This window comes from Lactuca serriola, chromosome 9 (assembly GCF_051521515.1).
Source record: "Lactuca serriola cultivar US96UC23 chromosome 9, Lser_US96UC23_V15, whole genome shotgun sequence".
NCBI classification, from domain to species: Eukaryota; Viridiplantae; Streptophyta; class Magnoliopsida; order Asterales; family Asteraceae; genus Lactuca; species Lactuca serriola.
This window is the reverse complement of record NC_136416.1, coordinates 19153361-19173091: the sequence shown is the minus strand read 5'-3', so window position 1 is coordinate 19173091 and position 19731 is coordinate 19153361. Positions and strand designations below refer to the sequence as shown.

The window sequence follows — 19731 nt, the reverse complement described above, 5'->3', positions numbered from 1 at the left end:
GTGCTAAGCATACACAGAGATAATTTGGATTATTTCCTTCATCATTGTCTGAATTTTGAAAAAATACAAGTATAATGCTATCATGAATAAGGGGTTCTAGGTATGTTGCTATTATCATTTAAAGAACCAACTATATTGATATTATTGGTAAGGAAATAAAAGTAAATTGTTATTATGGGTAACAAAATGAAATTACATTGTTATTATAGAATAAACCTAAAATATATTGCCTATATTTGGTAAAAATGAGTAAATTGTATTGTTATTTGTTGTAATTTTCACATCTTTGGATGCCTTTGTATTATCCACATCACTACATCTCACAAACTAGAACTACACACCATCCTTTACGCTTTTTTAGGATATCCTTCTTATCACCAAGGACACGTCATAGTATCTCGAAACGTTGTCTTTGACGAGTCCGATTTCCCTTTCATCTTAATCATCCTGACTGAACCTTCCTCATAATCTTTCCTTGAAGACTAATCTGGCCTATCTCCTATGTTTCGGGAGATACTCCATTCGTTGTGCACTCCATCCTCGACTACCATCCATTCTCGGTTCCTTCCCACACCATAGCTCCTCCCACATATAATCATCATCATACTCACCCTATGACCACTTGTGCTTACAACAAGATATTCAAACCTATTGACCTTCAAAATCTTCATACCTCATCCATATCTCATGTCCCATAGTCCTACCTAAAGACTATGTAGTATCCTCCATTATGAAAAGCCATAAATAAAGAATATCAGCCTCTTATGTCTAACGAAACGTGGAATCTAGTCCTGAGACCCCATGAGCGAATACGGTCCAATTTATACAGATTTTCGTCATAAAAATCATCAAAGTGCACTACAAGAAAAACAGCCTTTAACGACGCGCAATCAATGACACGCGCTAATAGAGGATACGCATTTGTGTGTGCCCTAAAAATCGATGTCAGTTTTCCAAAATTTGAAGGATAGAGGACACGCATTTGTGCGTGCCCTACGATTAGTGTTAAACAAAACAAAATTAAAAACACGGAGGGCGCTTATTTTAAGTGTGTGTCGTCTACAAATGTCGCTTTATATTTTTTTAACAAAACGCGCGTTTTTAAAGAGGGATCTAAAATTCTAAAATTTTGAATACCCCGCTTCTCACTCTGATCCTATGGGTCGCCTTATCTCTCGCACAGAGCCATTCTCTCCATCCTCTCTCTCTTTCTCTCTCTCTCTCTCTCTAACCCTAGACACAACCACTGGCCATTCACGTTCCTTCTTGCTCCATATTTTTTACCTTCGTCGGATCTATCTTCTTCTCCCCCGACGCTATCTTCTTCTTGCTCCATAAAATAAAATCGGCGACCAAAGAATCAGGCTCGCTTCTTATTTTGCTTTTCCGTCTCCCACAAAAACCCTAGTTTCTATCACCGCTTCTTGTCCCTCACAAAATCTTCCTTAGAACCGGCGATTGGGGGTCTGCGACTCTTCACGTTGACAACGCCCTGCTGCAACTCACGATGGAGCCCAAAGGTGAAGCAATTACATAACATGGTTGACTGCTCTGGCATATTTACTTTCGTATTCATCTTCTTCCTCTCTAGCTTCCCCTAAATACAAAATTAATCCCACTGTTGAATTAGTGAATTAGGGGTTAGGGTTTTGAGTGATTTGGGGAGAAGATGGTTGGCTCTAATGACCAAAAACTTCCCGGAATTGGGATTGAGAAAAGAAGATTGTGTGGAAGGAAGTTGGATTGACTACGTACTTTACTGGGCCTACTTCAACAACACAACCGAAGGCATAGTTTTACTAACAAAAATACTTGAACATGCAGATTGGGAGACTTTTGGGTCCTAGATACTGGTAATTTATTAACTATAAACTTTTTTTTACTCAACAACTATTAATTCCAACTTACTTTTCACCAAAGATCAAGATGCATACTTCATTCACATCGAATTACATGTCCAGATATATGGCAATGGTCTGAACTTACCAGCTTTGGTGATTTACCTTCACCAAGAGATTTTGTTGCTGCTTCAGCCATTGGGAACCATAAAATAGTAATGTCAGAATTGCTACTCACAATTATTCCCTATTTGTTACCCATATGTACATACATACCTTAATAATAATGGTCCCTTACATGCTTATTATAGGTATGGTGGATGGGATGGTAAAAAGTGGTTATCAGATGTATTTGTCTTGGATACAAGTAATGTTTCTGTCTTAAAAATCTTATCCTTTTACTTTTATTTATGCATTTACTATTATGATGATGAATATTATCTTTATGTTTTATGATTTTTAAATAGTGTCATTGGAGTGGAGAGAGTTAGCAGTTACATGAACATTGCCACCACCAAGGTGTGGTCATACAGCCACTATGGTTGAGAAACGGTTGCTTGTATATGGTGGCAGAGGTGACCTCAAATTCAATGCCTGTTTTTTTTTTCTATTCTTTTTCATAATATTTAATTATTTAATAATGATTCTAATCATTCTATTGATCTTTTGGCAGGAGGTGGAGGACCAATCATGGGTGATTTATGGGCTTTAAAGGGTCTCATTGAAGAAGGTATGGGTAATGATGTCTGGATAAAATGTTATATACATAAAGTCTGTTACTTTTATAGACCGAATAAACCTTCTGAACGTGACTAAATGACCATTTTACCCTTACTTCCCGTAAAACTATATTGTCTTAATACTAACGAAGTATCTGTTTGAATTGTTTGTGTAAGGAAGATAACGAAGCGCCTGGATGGACACAGTTAAAGCTGCCCGGGCAAGCTCCAGCTGCCCGATGCGGGCATACTGTCACCTCTGGAGGCCACTATGTTAGTCTCCTTTTCTTCAAATTTCAACTTTTATTAACATTATTATTATTATTATTATTTAAAAAAATTATATCTTTTTCAGCTTCTCATGTTTGGAGGCCATGGAACCGGTGGTTGGTTGAGTCGCTATGATGTTTACTACAATGATTGTGTTGTTTTAGACAGGGGTGAGTCAGTGTCAGTCATTTTCACATAAGATTTAAAAAAAAATAGTTTGTGTTCTTTTGTTATATTTTTTTTATTGTGTGTTGTGTTATTGTGTTTTATTATTAGTGTCTGTGCAGTGGAAACGCCTTGCAGCTAATACTGAAGCTCCTGCTGCGCGTGCTTACCACTCCATGACATGTATTGGCCCACGTTATCTCTTATTTGGTGGCTTTGATGGAAAACTCACATTTGGTGATCTATGGTGGTTAGTTCCTGAAGGTATTTAATATTTATTATTTATTTACTTTTCATATTTTCAAATTATCCATAATCCATAAAGTTTTAGGCCCCGTTTGATAATTACTGAGTGAGAAAGTGCTGACTGGGAAAGATCTGTCTGAGTAATAAATTCTGACCGAGTAAAAAACCATGTTGTTTGATTGTACATCTGACTGAATGTATTGACTTATGCAAAATGACAATTTTACCCTGATTCATTAATAATAATAATAATAATAATAATAATAAGAGAAAATGACAAAAATAGCCAATTACACTAATTGCATTACAAAAATAGCCAAAAAAAAATCGGGATTACATATTTAGCCACCCATTTCGCAGATGAGATGCCCATTTCGCAGATGAGACCTTCTCATCTGCGAAATGGGTGATTTTTAGGTATAAAAACGGTTTTTTTTTTTTTTTTTTTTTTTTTTTTTTTTTTTTTTTTTTTTCATTTTCACCATTCTCTACACAAAAACTCTCTCTAACTTTGGGCTTCTCTCGGAATTTTGGCTAGTTTTTGAAGAAAATGGAAGATTATGTCAACAATCCCGCAAATATGGTTAGATTTTAACTCTTTTAATGTTTAAAGTTATTTTTTTTTTATTAATTGTTGTATTATTTAGTGTTAAAAAAGGGTAATTTTGTTGTGTTTGATTGATAGTTTTAGTATATTTTTAGTATACTTGAAGTTTAAATGCAAGTAGAGACAAGTAGAGACTGCGTAGATAATGTTTACAATTTGTTATTTTTGTAGTTTTTTTAGTTGTTGTATAACCTGAAATCTTGTAAATTTTTATCCTATAATTGTTTATATAAACTGCAAAATAGTTGTTTGTATATATATTTGTCGTATAACATTTGTATAAGTTGAAAATTTGTCGTATATATATTGTTAGAAATTGTTTTTATTTGTCGTATAAGTTGAAAAATTTGTATAAAGTAGTCGTATAACTTGCAAAATTGTTAGTTTGGTTGTCGTTTTATTTTTAAATTTTTTTGTTTATATGGTTATATAATGTTAGTTTTAATTAGAAAGATAAAAATTGTTTATATATTTGTCGTTTAAGTTGAAAATTTGTTTAAGTTGAAAATATGTTTAAGTTGAAAATATTTATATAATTATGTATGATATTGTTTTCTATCGTAAATATATTTGTTGTATAACTTGGAAAATTGTTTATATATGTGTATGTTATTGTTTTTTATCGGGGAAATATATATATTAGTAATTAAGAAAGTATTTGCAGTTTGTAATCATATATTTAAAAAAAATATATTTTTTAGTTATCTAATTTGTTTTTGTGTTTTTTTTTGCAGCATGATTTTAGTTTAATGAATACGAAAGCCTTTGCGAACCTAAAAGGCTCTGGCGGTAACATATGGGAAGTCTTTGAAGTTTTAGATGATGCCCGACGTGCTATTTTCAGAAATACCGTCTTTGGCTATTTTATTGATGTCCCTCATTTACAAGGGGACGCTTTATTGTTTCATAAAATGTTCCTTCATCAGATCCGGCCGGACCCTGTTTTATCTCCAGATGGAATAAAACGTTTATATTTTCGAGTAGGCAATACCAAAATGGTTTATGGGCCGGAAGAGTTTTGTTTGATTACCGACTTCAATTTTGGGGAGTATCCAAAAAACATTGGGAGAAAAGGGTCGGAAAAATTAATAAGCAGTAAAAAAAGATGTTTACTGCGTGAACGGCTATTTCCGGACCATACTAATAGTTCGGTGAAAATCGGCGACCTGAAAAGTTTAATTTTAAATTAAACATTCCTAGCACTTGACGACCTTGATGCAGTTAGAGTATGTTTAATATATATTTTGTGTGAAGGTTTTTTGGGCAAAGAAGTTAACGATCGGGTGCCACAAGATTGGTTTTTTTTTGCTGAGAATTTGGATCTCTGGAATAGGTATATTTTCTTTACGTTAAAAGTTCTATTTTATTAAAGTTATAATTTATATAATAATCAATTTTGTTTTTTTTTTTTGTTTTGTTAGCTTCTCTTGGGGTAGCTATCTATGGGATTTTACTTTTGTTGACCTTGAGGATACGTGGAATAAGATACATAATTATTTATCACTTCCTCAGCGTGGTCAAACTTTAAAGTATTCCGTCTCAGGATTTACGGCTCCAATTAGGGTATAAAAATTTTCTTATATTTAAATTGTTTTATTGTAATATTTTTTATTTTAATTTTAACTTTTATTACTGTTATTGTACAAAATTGTAGATATGGATATATGAGATGATTCCGGCTGTTCGTGCATGTGGATTTGCATTGAGAAAAAATAAAGACTTGCCTCGGATGAAAAGATGGAGCGGAACAAAAAAATTGAAATGGGTTGACGTGAACAAGATTTGGTCAAAGATGCAGGTTTAAAAATATTTCGTTTATTATTAATAAAGTTGATTATTATAGTTTTATATGCATTTTTAATATGTTTAATTTTTTAGGAGGGGCTACCACCAAGACAAAACATGTTACCGGGTGATGGTGAGATGACATCTTTTTATTATATGTCATTTCAAGAGTATGTATATGGTGAAAGGAAAGCAGTTCCATCCCCAGTACGTGACCATTTTAGGAGACAAGACGAATCTTCGTCTAGTATGTCGTCCAGTGGTCGCTCTCATGGTAGAGGTCGGGGCAGTGGGAAACACAAGCTAGACGAGTTGTTGAAACGGGTACATGCACTGGAGCAGCATGTCTTTATGAATCAACAAAAACCTACAGAGGTTTTTTTTGAAGAAGTGAATAATGAACAATTTTGGAACGACATTATTTTTGAGGAACCGACAGTGTCACAAAGAAATTATGATGAACAGGTTAGTTATACGCTACATTATTTATTAAATTTTATTAACATATATGAATACCTGTGTTCATATTTTATATTTGAAAATATAGGTTGTGCAAGATGAAGTGATGAATAAAAACAATACAACTCAAAATGTTTTTGGTGATACTCAAGACGACAAGGTTGTTATAGATGTTACCTTTACGATTTTAATAATTACTTTTTAATAAAGTGTATTTTGTTATTAAGTAAAAAGTTATATTTTTAATGTAGGTGTTGGAGGAGAGTACTCAGTATGTGGGGAACAAATTTGATGATGATGTGTGTGATGTAAACGATTATAGTGAAGTTAAAGAGGTTATTATATAGTTACATTAATATTAATATTTTGTTTATTTAGATATTATTGCTTATTAAATTATGTGTATTTCGTTATTAAGTATAAAGTATTATCTTTAATGTAGGAGTGGGAGGAGAGGAATGACAATGCAGGAAACAAATTTGATGATGATGTGCCGGATGAAGACGAACTTATAATAATGGGAAATGTAGATTATTTTCATGATGATGATGATGACAAAGAAGTTACACCCGATAAACCTAGGAGTCGAAAACCATCACAATTTTTATGCACTCCTTACACCGAGGTATTCGTTTTATTTATAAACTGTTGATTTTATGTTTATGTGAATTATCTGAAAGATATACATTTAAACATTTGAATATTGTTTTTAGTTGCACATGACACCGAAACAAAAAAGAAGAACAAAAAAGAAGGTTGGTATGAAATCAACAAGCCCCGTTCCTCCTCCAGTTTTTGGTGTTGCTCATGACTTCTCCAGGTTGCGCCTGCAACCTTACGTAGCAGGCGGTGAGGATGTCATCCAAAATTATGTATTGCATTCATACGATGTGCAGCATCGTTTGTTTAATTTCGTGTTAGATAGAGATTTTTGGAGCTCATTGTTTGGGCATACACACGACGGATGGTTGGAGTCAGCGGTAAATAAATTGTTAATTAATTCTTTTAAAAGTTAATTGTTTTTTAGTCAATAACAAAAGTATCATGTGTGCAGCATATAACCATTTGGTACCGACTTTTGATGGAGAGACGGTTTGAGAGCGACCGACATACAATAATGCCTCCAAATTTTTTTGTTTCTCATGCTTTGGAAACAGGACAGGACTGGAGGGCGTTTATGGCTGGTATTGCTACATACCCCAACTTCATTGTTGCTTGGTGGGATGTTGATACGGTAAACTTAATAGTTTATATTGAAAATAATATCGTTTTTTTGTTATGTTTTTGTATTGTGATGTAAATAAACATAATTTTATTTTCTGATCCTTATACATGTCTTATTGCCGATTCATTCATCCCCTAATCATTGGCTATTTGGGGAACTACGATTAGCGTCAATGGAAGTGCATATTTATGACAGTCTTGGTAGAGGTGCTTATGAAAAATTCCAATCCGAAGGAATCTTTTCCAAATTTGAACGTCGGGTGGCAAATTATTTGGACAAGATTAAGTATTGGACGCGGAGGAACATCCCAAGGATTCCATTGAATATGCAATTCATTTATGAAGAAAACGTTCCCCAACAAAGTAGTCATTTGGGAGATTGCGGTGTTTTTCTTTGTATGTTTATGGAGCAATTGGTTTCAGGTCAACCAATACGTGTTCTTATTGACCCAAAGAACGCAGCTTTAGAGTTCCGTCTCCGGATGGCAAAAATTATTTGGGGGTCTAGTCTTGCTCCTCTGTAGTTGGATTATATAAATGTATATACAAATTAATGTTGGATTTCATTATTAGTTTATCTTTAGTGTTTACTCAACGGATGACAAAAAATATAACGTTACGACAATTACAACAATTTAATGACCTACTAATTACTTATCAATAAATTCAACATAAGAACGACCACAACATTTGTTTTAACGTTACAAATACAACAATTTATTGACCTAACAACTTCAAAACCATAAAAACAATATTGAAAAGCTTACAACTTGTAAACAAGAACTGCCAAGAACAACACCCAACTACAAACCAACGCTATCTTTAACTTCTTATTTTCTGATTGAAAGAGCTTATTAGAGTTAGCTACTTTAGCTATTACCATAGAAGATTGGTCCTTCTCTTCATCAACCCAACTGATAAACCCGCATTTTGGTCCCTGTTAAATTTAATATCCACAGTAAGAAAATAAATTTGTGTCATGTAAACACGAGGGTTTAAATTTGAATGACGGTAAGAACATGATACCAAATACGGGCAAGCGTAGAACAATCTTCCTGAGTTTTTAGCTGTACCCGAAATCCTAACGATACGTTCTCCTCCACAATTGCAGTATGCCATTAGCCTTCTTATTCTTTTAAATCGGAGTTACTTTCTCAGTTAAATTTTTTCATAATGAGTGACACCCATTTATAGAATAAATCATATTACGGACAATTCTTTTTGACTATGAAATAAACTGGTTTGACTATGAATTCAAAAAGTTCAACTATGGAATGCAGACAAGTACATTCTGTAGTATTGTCATGTCGGTCAGTGAAATTTGACTATGAAATGAACTGGTTTGACTATGAATTCAAAAAGTTCAACTATGGAATGCAGACAAGTACATTCTGTAGTATTGTCATGTCGGTCAGTGAAATTTGACTATGAAATGAACTGGTTTGACTATGAATTCAAAAAGGTCAACTATGAAATGCAGACAAGTACATTCTGTAGTATTGTCATGTCGGTCAGTGAAATTTGACTATGAAATGAACTGGTTTGACTATGAATTCAAAATGTTCAACTACGAATTTAAAGGGTTAAACTATGAATTTTGATCAGTAAAGATACAATATCTTCTATTTATAATTCCAATTGTGTGATCATTGTAGAGCACAATTATCGGTATTGAAAATGAGTAGTCACAGCCAAAGAACCTTTTCTCAACTACCAATTTTCTTGCATAACCTTCAAAGAACAAATCCTAATACCTTCACAGCCATTAAGAAAACCGATAACAACCGCTTTCAATTCTGTTTTGTGGCTTTAGGTTGCGTGGTATAACATACTTATTTTATTGAGTTATACAATATTTCATGGTAATGTATGTCGATTAGTTCTTACATAACACTAATATGTCTTCGTTTTTATGTAGATTCGTACCTTCCTTAGGTGCATGATACCGCTGATATATGTGGGTTATTTACCCCTTCTTGGGAGCTTTCTGACAACAATGTACTTCGCAGTGGCTTTAGATGGAAATCATGAGCCACTACTCTTAGCACTTGGTTTGGGAACCTTACAGTGTGAAGAATCATGGAGATGGTTCATGATGAGGTTAAGAGATTGTTTAGGTGAGGACACAGAGGTTGGTTTCATAAGCAACATGTGTGATAACATAGTCTTTGGTGTTGACAGTGCCTACCCGGATTCCTATCATGGATATTGTCCTAAAGATATAGCTCGAAAGATACGTGAGTCTATCGGACATAACAATACGGAAGTCGAATCGTTGTTTTGGAAGTCATGCAATGCATATAGCGTTGATGATTTTTACTTGTGTTTCGAAAGGTTGCAAAGTACATGTAGGCAACCACCTTTCTGCACCTTGCTTATGAGTCCAATTTACTGGCTTGACGATATACCGATTTCAAAATGGACAAGAGCATTTTTCCTAAAAATACGTTACAATGTTAAATCGATTGACGTCCCTGAAATTTTGCAAATTATATCCTCACGTGAGTTTCCTATAACAACGATAATTGAGTTAACCACCACGTCGATAAAATCAAAGTATGCTGAACGGGCCGAACTGGCTGGTAAGGGAGATTGTTATATTTTGTTTTTTTTATTGTGCTGCTATTTTTATTAAAATATCAAATTTTACAGGGAGGTTGTCTGGTGGGTTGACCCCTTACGTTGAGAGTAAGGTTCAAAAAAGTCTCAGCAAGTCTTACAATTGTAATGCAAAACGTTTGTATGGGGATACATTTGAAGTCCATGACACTTTTGCCACCAGCAACGTACAACTTGAACGAAGGGTATGTAGTTGTGGTAAATGGCAAAAAAGCGGTATACCATGTGGCCACGCTATAGCATGTCTAAGAACCCGTACATCTGAGTCCATTCAGAGAATGGTTGAATACAAGTTCACTAATTATGTGTATCGAGTTGCATATGGATCTGAGTTGGTGAATGGTATACCATCATATGAGCATTGGGAAATACCAAATGAAACGGTGGTCCTGTTACCTCCCTCAATGCAGTAGTTATTCATGTAGCACATTTATGTTTTATGTAGTATTATGTATTAGTTTTTTATGTACTCCGTTTTTATTTTACTGCTGTGTTACGTATTAGTTATCCATGTACCCAGTTTATTTTTTATGTCGTATTATGTGTTAGTTTTTTATGTACTCCGTTTTTATTTTACTGCTGTGTTACATTAAAAGAAATGGACGTTTATTAAATAGTAACGACTAGACACATACAACAACAAGCAACTTAAATAACGAAAAACAATTAACTTAACCAACATGCATATTAAAAATAAGGGACATTCTTTAAAACATTCCATGCATCTAAGTGGGTAAACTCGCTACCATCGTATTGAAAGCGGTATAGTTCCAAAGCCACCTGCCGTAGAATGTCTTCATCCGTATTTGCATGTTCGTTATCCAACTCGTTATAAATACGTTGAAATTGTTTCACCTTCATTTTCATATCCAGAAACTTCGCTTTGACATCTCTTCTTCTTCGATATTGAGTGCGGTTCATTAAATGGTGAAACAAATGACAGACACGAGACCAAAATGATCCAGCACGAACTTGTGGGGGACCCGGTGGAAAATCCACCTCTACAGTTGTAATCCAAGCTTGAACCAAAGCGACCTCCTCTGCGTTCCTCCATATATGTGGTGAGTCCATAATTGCAAGGAGGGAAGTAATAGAATACAATTACAACGGATATTGAAATCTATTTATAACGACTCCTTACTTTCCTGGTGCAATGAGTTGTCAACTCAAACAACAATGTATTGTGTTGTCATTCAACTGGGGATGAATTGTCAACTCGAACAGTGATCTGTTGTGTTATAAGTATAGTACACTGCATTCGTCAGTTAATTTTGACTATGAATTGCAGACATATTAGAAGTTTGAACTGCGATTTTGTGTAGAAACTACTATAAATTGACCCTAAGTTACATGCAAAACGTTATTAAATTAACCAATATAGTTGTTCAAATATTGTTTTTTAGATTCTACCCTCTTTGTTTCAATCCAAATGACTTCTATATCATGGAGCAATGAAGAGTTCTTGGTTCTTACACATGCTTATATTCATGTGTACGAGACAAGCAAGTTGAATGATCCAATGTTTTGGAGCCGTCTAACAAATATTTTCAATGCTGAAAACCGAATGGCTACAAGAAACGATCGTGACGAACTAGACATCTTAGCAAGATGGTATGAAATGAAAACCGAAGTTCTATTATTCAACGATCTTTATACCAAAATTGACGACACCCGTTTAAATGCTACTGAGGATGTCATCTTGGAAGCTGCTAAGGAGGAATACAAGTCATTAAGTAACGGGTTGGAATTCCAGTTTGAAGCCCCTTGGAATATTTTGAAATATATCCCGTTTGTTTAAAATCTATTTTAGTTTATTATTTGAGTACTAGGTTATTTTCATGTATTTCTTATGTATTTCGTTTGTTTAAAATCTATTTTAGTTTATTATGTGAGTACTAGGTTATTTTCATGTATTTCGTATGTAATTCGTATGTATTTCATATGTTTAAAATATATTTTAGTTTAGTATGTGAGAAACTCGTATGATTAAGTTGAGTTAATATATATATTTTAGTTTATTATGTGAGAAACTCGTATGATTAACTTGAGTTAATAAATGGTCATTGCATTAGTTATCAAAATATATTAGAATACATTAGTAACAAGATTCCATGAACCATTAAAACATCACAACAATTACATGAAAAAAAACGACATAATACGAACAAAGCATTAACATAAAACACAAGTCCATGGCTTATTCTTAACACAAATTAGAGCGATCTACTTGAAATACTGTTTATCTCTAACAACCTTCCAAACTTCCTCATATTCGAAGTCTCTGCCTTCATGCTCAAAGATGTAAAACTCTGTAACAACTTCCAAGAACTCTTCTTCGTCACGACAACGAACATTGTTACGTTTCGCATAACTACATGCTCGATTGAACCATGTTACTTCCTCCTTTACATCCGTCCACTTAGTAACAACATCTGATTTTTCTCTTTTTTGCCCTTCTCCCATCTCATGGTTAAACAAAGATGTGATGCGACTCCATTCATCACCAATTAGGCAATGCGGGGGAGCAAGTAACGGTTCACCATCCTTAACACTTAGCCAGCACCGTGTTAGAACTAACACCTCGTTTGTCGTCCATGGCCTTTCAGAATTGGAACCAGGTAATTCATTCGAAGAACTTGCTGCATTCGACGACATTTCTAATAATGGGAATTCGTTTCGTTTAGGTGATTTGGGTGTTTGGTTTATAGATCTTAAACATCTATTTATATAAATAAATAGACTATGAAATAATACTTTGACTACGAAATGGTTATATTTGGACTACGAATTTCAGCTTTATGCAGTGTTTTGTCATGTCAAACTGTCATTTATCTCTTGTCACTTAAGGGACCCACTGGGATGTGCAGGTTACTACAGTGACTTGTCATTACTGTCTAGTCATTTCAAAGTTGGACTTCTCATTACTGTCTAGTATGTATAAATACCACTTATTGCTCCAGTTTAATACAACATCGATTTTATTATGAGTTCCTCACACAAATTCGAAATTTGCTCATGCAACGAAGTAGATTGTTACTACTGTGATTCGGTAGACCCTTTTTTTACACCCTCTTCAGTCGGGTCATATATGTCACATGAAAATTTTGAAGAATTAAAGAAGGCTGAAGCACAACAAGAAGAGGACAAAGAGTCATCCCGACTTCTCACTCAACTTGCTAATGATATAGGTTCGGAATGCAAACAAGCTGAAGAATGGATTGACCTCAATAAAAACAAAATCAAAGAGCATAAAGATTGGATAAAAAAGAGTAAGAAGGCAATCAAAACGACTGAAAAACGGCTTGCTGAGAAGGATGAGCAGTTGATACACATTATGGTAAAAAGGGATCGTTTCGAAGACAAAATGAGAATTAGGGATGACTATATAACAATGGAGAAAGAGAAGTACCCGTTGCAGTTCCCTGAGTTTAAAAATTAGTTATAAAGTTGTTGTAATATTATCATGAAACAGATTAGGTTGCCAAAGGATCGTTTGTTGTTTTTTTTAAATAACATGTTGTAACTGTTAAAATAAATCTGCAAACTATATTTTATAATATAAAGGCTTCATTCATTGTTATAATCAACAAACTTAACTAAAATATGAAAGCATAGCAATGTCTTGTAAGAGTTAATAAAAATATTACAATACATAATAAGCTAACAACTCGTCATTACTCTTAATTTCAAGGTTGTTTTATATCAAAATCAGCGTTATGGGTTTGTGAGCAACCCGCTGAACCACCAATATTATATGCCATTTCTGCAGTAGAAATTATGTGACCTGCTCTGCTACCAGACGCCCTTCCAGTACAATTATTTCTCGTGTGTCCTAGTTGACCACATGTAGAACACTCTTTTATAATTGGACCCTCGCCTTGGGATGGAATGCGGTCTGTGTTTCTTGGCCTGCCTGGCTGACGTTTATCCATTATAGGTGGCTTAACAATCATCAAATCATCGGGGATCTCCCATTCGGATGGCTTCGGCAGAGGGTTTATTGATTCCTCATATGTTTTCCTCAGTGTTTCGGTAAAGTAAGCATTTAATGCAAACCTCGAGCAGTCTTGGTAATTGTTCACTGTTAAACATCTTATGACATGACCACAAGGTATCCCATCAAGTTGCCAATGCCTACATGTACATGTCATATGTTGAAAATCAACAATCACATTTTGTGCCCCCTTTTTGACCTCGCATTTCGTATTTGAGATCATGCGAACATCCCATTTGGTAAAAAATTTCTTGTTTTCTTTTACAACTTCATCCGCCCAAGGGGTAAGTGTTGTTGTTGCTTCCGCTAAAAAAACAGCCAAAATGAAGAAGTTAAAATCAATAACATCGAAACTAATAAAACATTAATATTACAAATTTACGTAATACCTGCAAAGTTACGTCTTTGAAACCACCATTGTTGCATTGTAGCACGAAAAAAATCAATCAACATAAGTATTGGCACCTTACGTGCGTGTCTAGATAATGCATTTATAGACTCCGCACTGTTGGACGACATAAGATTGTATCGGTTCCCTTTAAAATGTGCCCTTGACCAGGTTTCTGGATTTATACTTTTTAAGTACTCCCATATTGGTTCTTTTGTCTTTTTCATAACATCCATGGCAGCATCAAAAGCATCAACTGTGTACGCCCTACACGCCTCCCAAAAAATTCCTTTAACCGTCTTACTCTTGCCGAATCTAGATACTATGTTGAAATACAAATGGACACCACATATTCCATGATGAGCGTGAGGAAAAATGTTGGCAACGGATGTTGCTATAGATGGAGACCTATCAGATATAATTGTAAGCTCCTGCATATTTCCTATGCAATCACGTAGTTTTTGAAAAAACCATGTCCAAGAATCAGTACACTCATTTTTGCATATACCATATGCAACCGGTAATATTTGATTTTGTCCATCCTTAGTAACTGCAAGTAGCATGGTACCTTTGAACTCGCCCTTTAGGTGAGCTCCATCTACTACTAGGGTCGGCTTACAAAAATTGACAAAAGCTCGTACCTACAATACATTGTATATCTATTCAAATACACCAAAATAAATATTAAAAAAAAATTAGGACATGATAATACTAACCGAGCAACCGAGTGCGACGTACAAAAACTCAAACCGATCATCAGCATCTGTTTTAATATGTGTGACAGTACCCGGATTATGTTTGGCCAAGTTGTGACAATACGCCGGAAGTTTGGTAAAAGAATCCTCTTTCGTACCCCTTAACGACAACAATGCATATTGCTTCGCACGCCATGCCTGATGGTATGAGATATTGATATTCAATTGAGCATTCATATCATTAACAATTTCTTTTCCCCGATAAACTCTACTATAGTCTTCAGCCAAAACATCAGCAACATATTCACCCAAAACATATTTGTTTGCTTGTCGATGATTAGGTTGCAACAATGTTGAAGAACATGTGTGTACATCAACAAATTTATTCACTTGGAAAAGTCCATCAGTATTTTTAATTGCTTTTGCTCTTAGTAACCAAGAACAATTTTTCGAAACACACACAGCTTCATACCTTGATTTGGTGGATCTACTTGTCCTCGTCTGGAAACCTTCTCGAAGACATTTTTTACCAATACACCGCTTTAAAAGTTCTTTGTTTTTAAATGTACTCTCACATTGAATCTTTTGAAGATTAATGTCTACCATCTGTGTTGGGATATCTTCATTATTATCAACTGGCCATGCTGGTACAGGGGGCATACCGTGAAAAAGGTTATCGGGATACTTAGCTTTAACTTCATCACCCAACTCATCTCTATCGGAATTACTTTGTAGCTCGGTTATATCTAAACATACATCACCAACATCAACATAATGCCCGTAAACATGATTTTTTTCATTTTTTTGAGTTGAATTTTTTTTCTTTTTAGTTTTATCTACCACACGCCTATTCATAAGTTTAACTTCTTGTTCGGCAACATCATCACAACGACCACTAACATGATTAAGATATGTACCAACATCATCATCACCAACATACTTGTAATTCTCGGGATCCACATATTGAATAGGTGAATAACTAATATTAACATTTTCAGCAACACTGTGAAACTGAGGTACACTAGGAGTATTGAAAGTACCTATCGGATCGTTGCTTCCTTTAAAACTGCATAAATTACCAACAACTTCGTTTCCAATTTCACCGCCCCCATTAACCTCCTCAACTTCATCAACCACCACAAACACTTTCACAGCCCTTCCTCCACTACATTTGATTACGTTTATCAACATTCTAACATCCACGTCTTCAACTATAGCTATATAATAATTTAATTCAGGATGGTGGAAACGAAGACTAATTCTATATTTGTCTAACAAACCAATTTTGCTTCTTACCATAGATACAAAATCACTATAACTAATATACTCAGAAAATATCAAAGCAAATTCAGAAATACCTCCCTGTGGACATATGTATTCCAGATTAGTTCCATTAACTTGCCATCTCCCACCGGTTACAAGACAAACCAAATATTCAATCATTTTTTGAGCAAATTGTAGAGATAGAGAGTATTTCACAAACCAAATAACAACCAAAATGATATTTTTTCTACAAAAGTTTTTATATAGCAAAGCCCATTTCGTAGTCAAACCAATTCATTTCGTAGTCAGCCTTAAAAAATAAATAAATAAATAAATAAATAAATAAAATTGCATCATTTCGCATATAGGATCAGAGGATTTCGCAGATTGGACCTATTCCATCTGCGAAATTACCCTTATTTATACCGAAAAAATTTTAAAAAAAAAAAAATTCTCATCTGCGAAAGTACAAGTGCCTAAAGCACAACTGTGCTTTAGGCACTTGTACTTTCGCAGATGAGAAGCCCATTTCGCAGATGGGACCTTCTCATCTGCGAAATGGGTGGCTAAATATGTAATCTCGATTTTTTTTGGCTATTTTTGTAATGCAATTAGTGTAATTGGCTATTTTTGTCATTTTCTCTAATAATAATAATAATGGATAATAATAATAGTAATAATATTCATATTAATAATAATATAAATAATAATAATAATAATAATATTAATATTAATATTAATAATAATAAAGATGCTATATTCATTATCTCATCAGATCGTGTTCCTTGGGTATGATTTCTTTTTCCTTTCTCTATCTCTTTCTTCCTTCTTGCTGTCAACAACACACCACCAGTTGTCTATGTTTTCTTTTTTCCGGCGAGATCACAGAGGCAATAGCCTCTTGCCCCTCTTCTTCCTGTTGATCGAAACAAATTGAGAAGCCACACCCAAACACCCATTTCCTTTTCATTTTGTCGGGTCAGGAAAGAAGCAAGAGGAGCTGCCTGAGCAGCCCCGATCACCACCACTATTTTCGACAACAGCCACCAGCTGCCTCCTCCGCTTCCTCCCGCATTCCTCGGTTTGCTGCCGCCGTCTTCCTCAACAGATCTGCCATAACCGGACGATTTCCTTCCTTCCCCTTTCTTGTTTCTGTTTTGCTAATGCTCCACCAGACCACCCCGTTTGCTGTCTCTGTTTGTGTTTCTTTTTCCCTTTCCAGGATTAAATCGATGGATGTGATGATGGAGGATAAGAGTGATATTGGTTCAGGGGCAATGATGGAATAAATTTCAATCAGATTCAGTCAGCAAGTTTTTTTTGTATGAGTGAGTAAGACATTATTGACCCAATCAGATGTAAAATTAAGGCATATCAAACACATCGTGATGACCGAGTTAGACAATTTTGTCTGAGCTGACCCACTCATATCCAAATCAAACAGGGCCTTAGTTTATCTCATTCACATGAACTTTATTTATTAAATCTTAGATGATCCTATTTCAAAGCGATCAGAAGTAATTCAAGAGACCCGGAATGACTTCCAATCTGAAACAAAGGTATCAGTTCAGCAACAAACTTTCACTTTTTGACTCATTTAGTCCCTAATTGGTTTTTTGAATTCAATTAGAGTACACATAAAAACAAAGTTAGTGGTGTACTGAGTCCAAAAAACGATTAGGTACTTGTAAGGAAGTTGGAGGAGCTGAATAGTCGCAGGTATTCAAGGAGAACAATGAATGATACTGCTGATCTTGTTGTGGGTTTGCCTTCATTTGCAACAGGTAAAAACAAATGATGGAAAGTTTTATGAAAATATTGTATCATCTTCTGAAATTGGTGTGTTAAGTTATGTGTTTGGTCATTTCTTCAGGTATAACTGATGAAGATCTTCGTGAATCTGCCTATGAAATCCTTCTGGCTGCTGCAGGAGCTTCGGGGTACCTTCTCTCTCCATTTTGTTTCGTAGCCTTATCATATTATTCATGGGCATGTGTAAGTAAATTTTCAACTTTAACTAATATTGATGTAAGATGTTTGATCCAATGTTGTGTTAGTTCAGTTGAATATGTTGGAGGAAGGACTTGTGAATCACCTAGTTGTGGGATTTGGAGAATCTGGTCGCAAAGCAAGTGAAATGAGGATTCTATTGGCAAGAATTGAAGAATCTGAGGTTAAAATGAGATCTTTTTAGTTTTTACATATGCTATGCTCTATTGCTCTTACTTTATCATTTTTTAAATTTGTCTTATTTCAGTCATTTGCACCTTCTGTGGGTGAACTTCAACGCATAGAATGTTTGAGATCTTTGAGGGAGATTGCCATTGCACTTGCAGAGAGGCCAGCTCGTGGTGATTTAACTTGTGAAGTATGTCATTGGACAGATGGGTATCATTTGAATGTCAGATTATATGAGAAAATTCTTTCCAACATTTTTGATGTTCTAGATGAGGGGAAACTAACTGAGGTATGTAAATTTTATATCCAATGTTAAGCATGATTTTGTTATAAATTGATTAAATTCCCTCCCTCCACCTGTACCCTTACAAACCATGGTAGCATGATTAACATTAAACTTCTAATGTTGTATTTACTAGTGGAGTTAAATGCAAGAAGTGGCAACATTATTGCGTAGCTTTAACAAGCCTTAAGAAAGAAATGGAAGTAGCATATATGATGATGATGCATAACAAACAGCTATATTTTATGAATGTATGCAGGAAGTGGAAGAAATACTTGAACTTCTAAAGTCAACGTGGCGTATCTTGGGAATAACAGAGACTATTCACCACACCGGTTATGCATGGGTGCTATTCCGCCAGGTAATAACAAATCATAAATTAGTTTATTATAGTAATTTCAAGAGCTATAAATTTAAGTTTTTTTTTTCTTTTTGCAGTTTGTGAAAGCAAAATTGCTAGCTGGTAATAATGTACTTTATTTAATTAAAGTCCTCTTGCTTATTATTTGTCTATTTTAAATTCTTCTGTTGGTTGGTTATTCCTAGCAACTGGTTATGTTTAATAATCTTTAAAATTTTAATCCGACTCACTCAGAAACATTTGATTTCATTTCATTGTTTCAAGACATACATAGAGTTATCGAAGGAGATAAATGAATGAATCTTTCAAGAAATTATCTCAGGTTCCATCTTTTTCTACAAATCACCCAATATTTCTACATATGACGATAATACCCCTATATAAATATAACATATTTATCTTTTTTTTCTTCTTATAGAGAACAACTTGGTTGGGAATATTTTACATGTGCATACCTACAGGAATTGCCCTTGGTTATGTTTATGGTGGATGGGTAAATTTAGCAAGAGAACAGGTTGGTTTATGAAATCCTTCATTTATTTTCATGATATTATCCAAACAATTTAATTTCCAATTCCAAAAATTTATTTATTTCTAACTTATTTACAAATTTTTCTTCCTTATTCTCAAGGAATTG

General features: G+C 34.5%; 1 pseudogene; it reads left to right on the top strand.

Moving 5' to 3' along the window:
* The first annotated feature begins 1669 nt into the window (after positions 1–1669).
* Positions 1670–3264, top strand: LOC145075413 (protein GLUTELIN PRECURSOR ACCUMULATION 3-like; annotated as a pseudogene).
* Positions 3265–19731: the final 16467 nt, after the last annotated feature.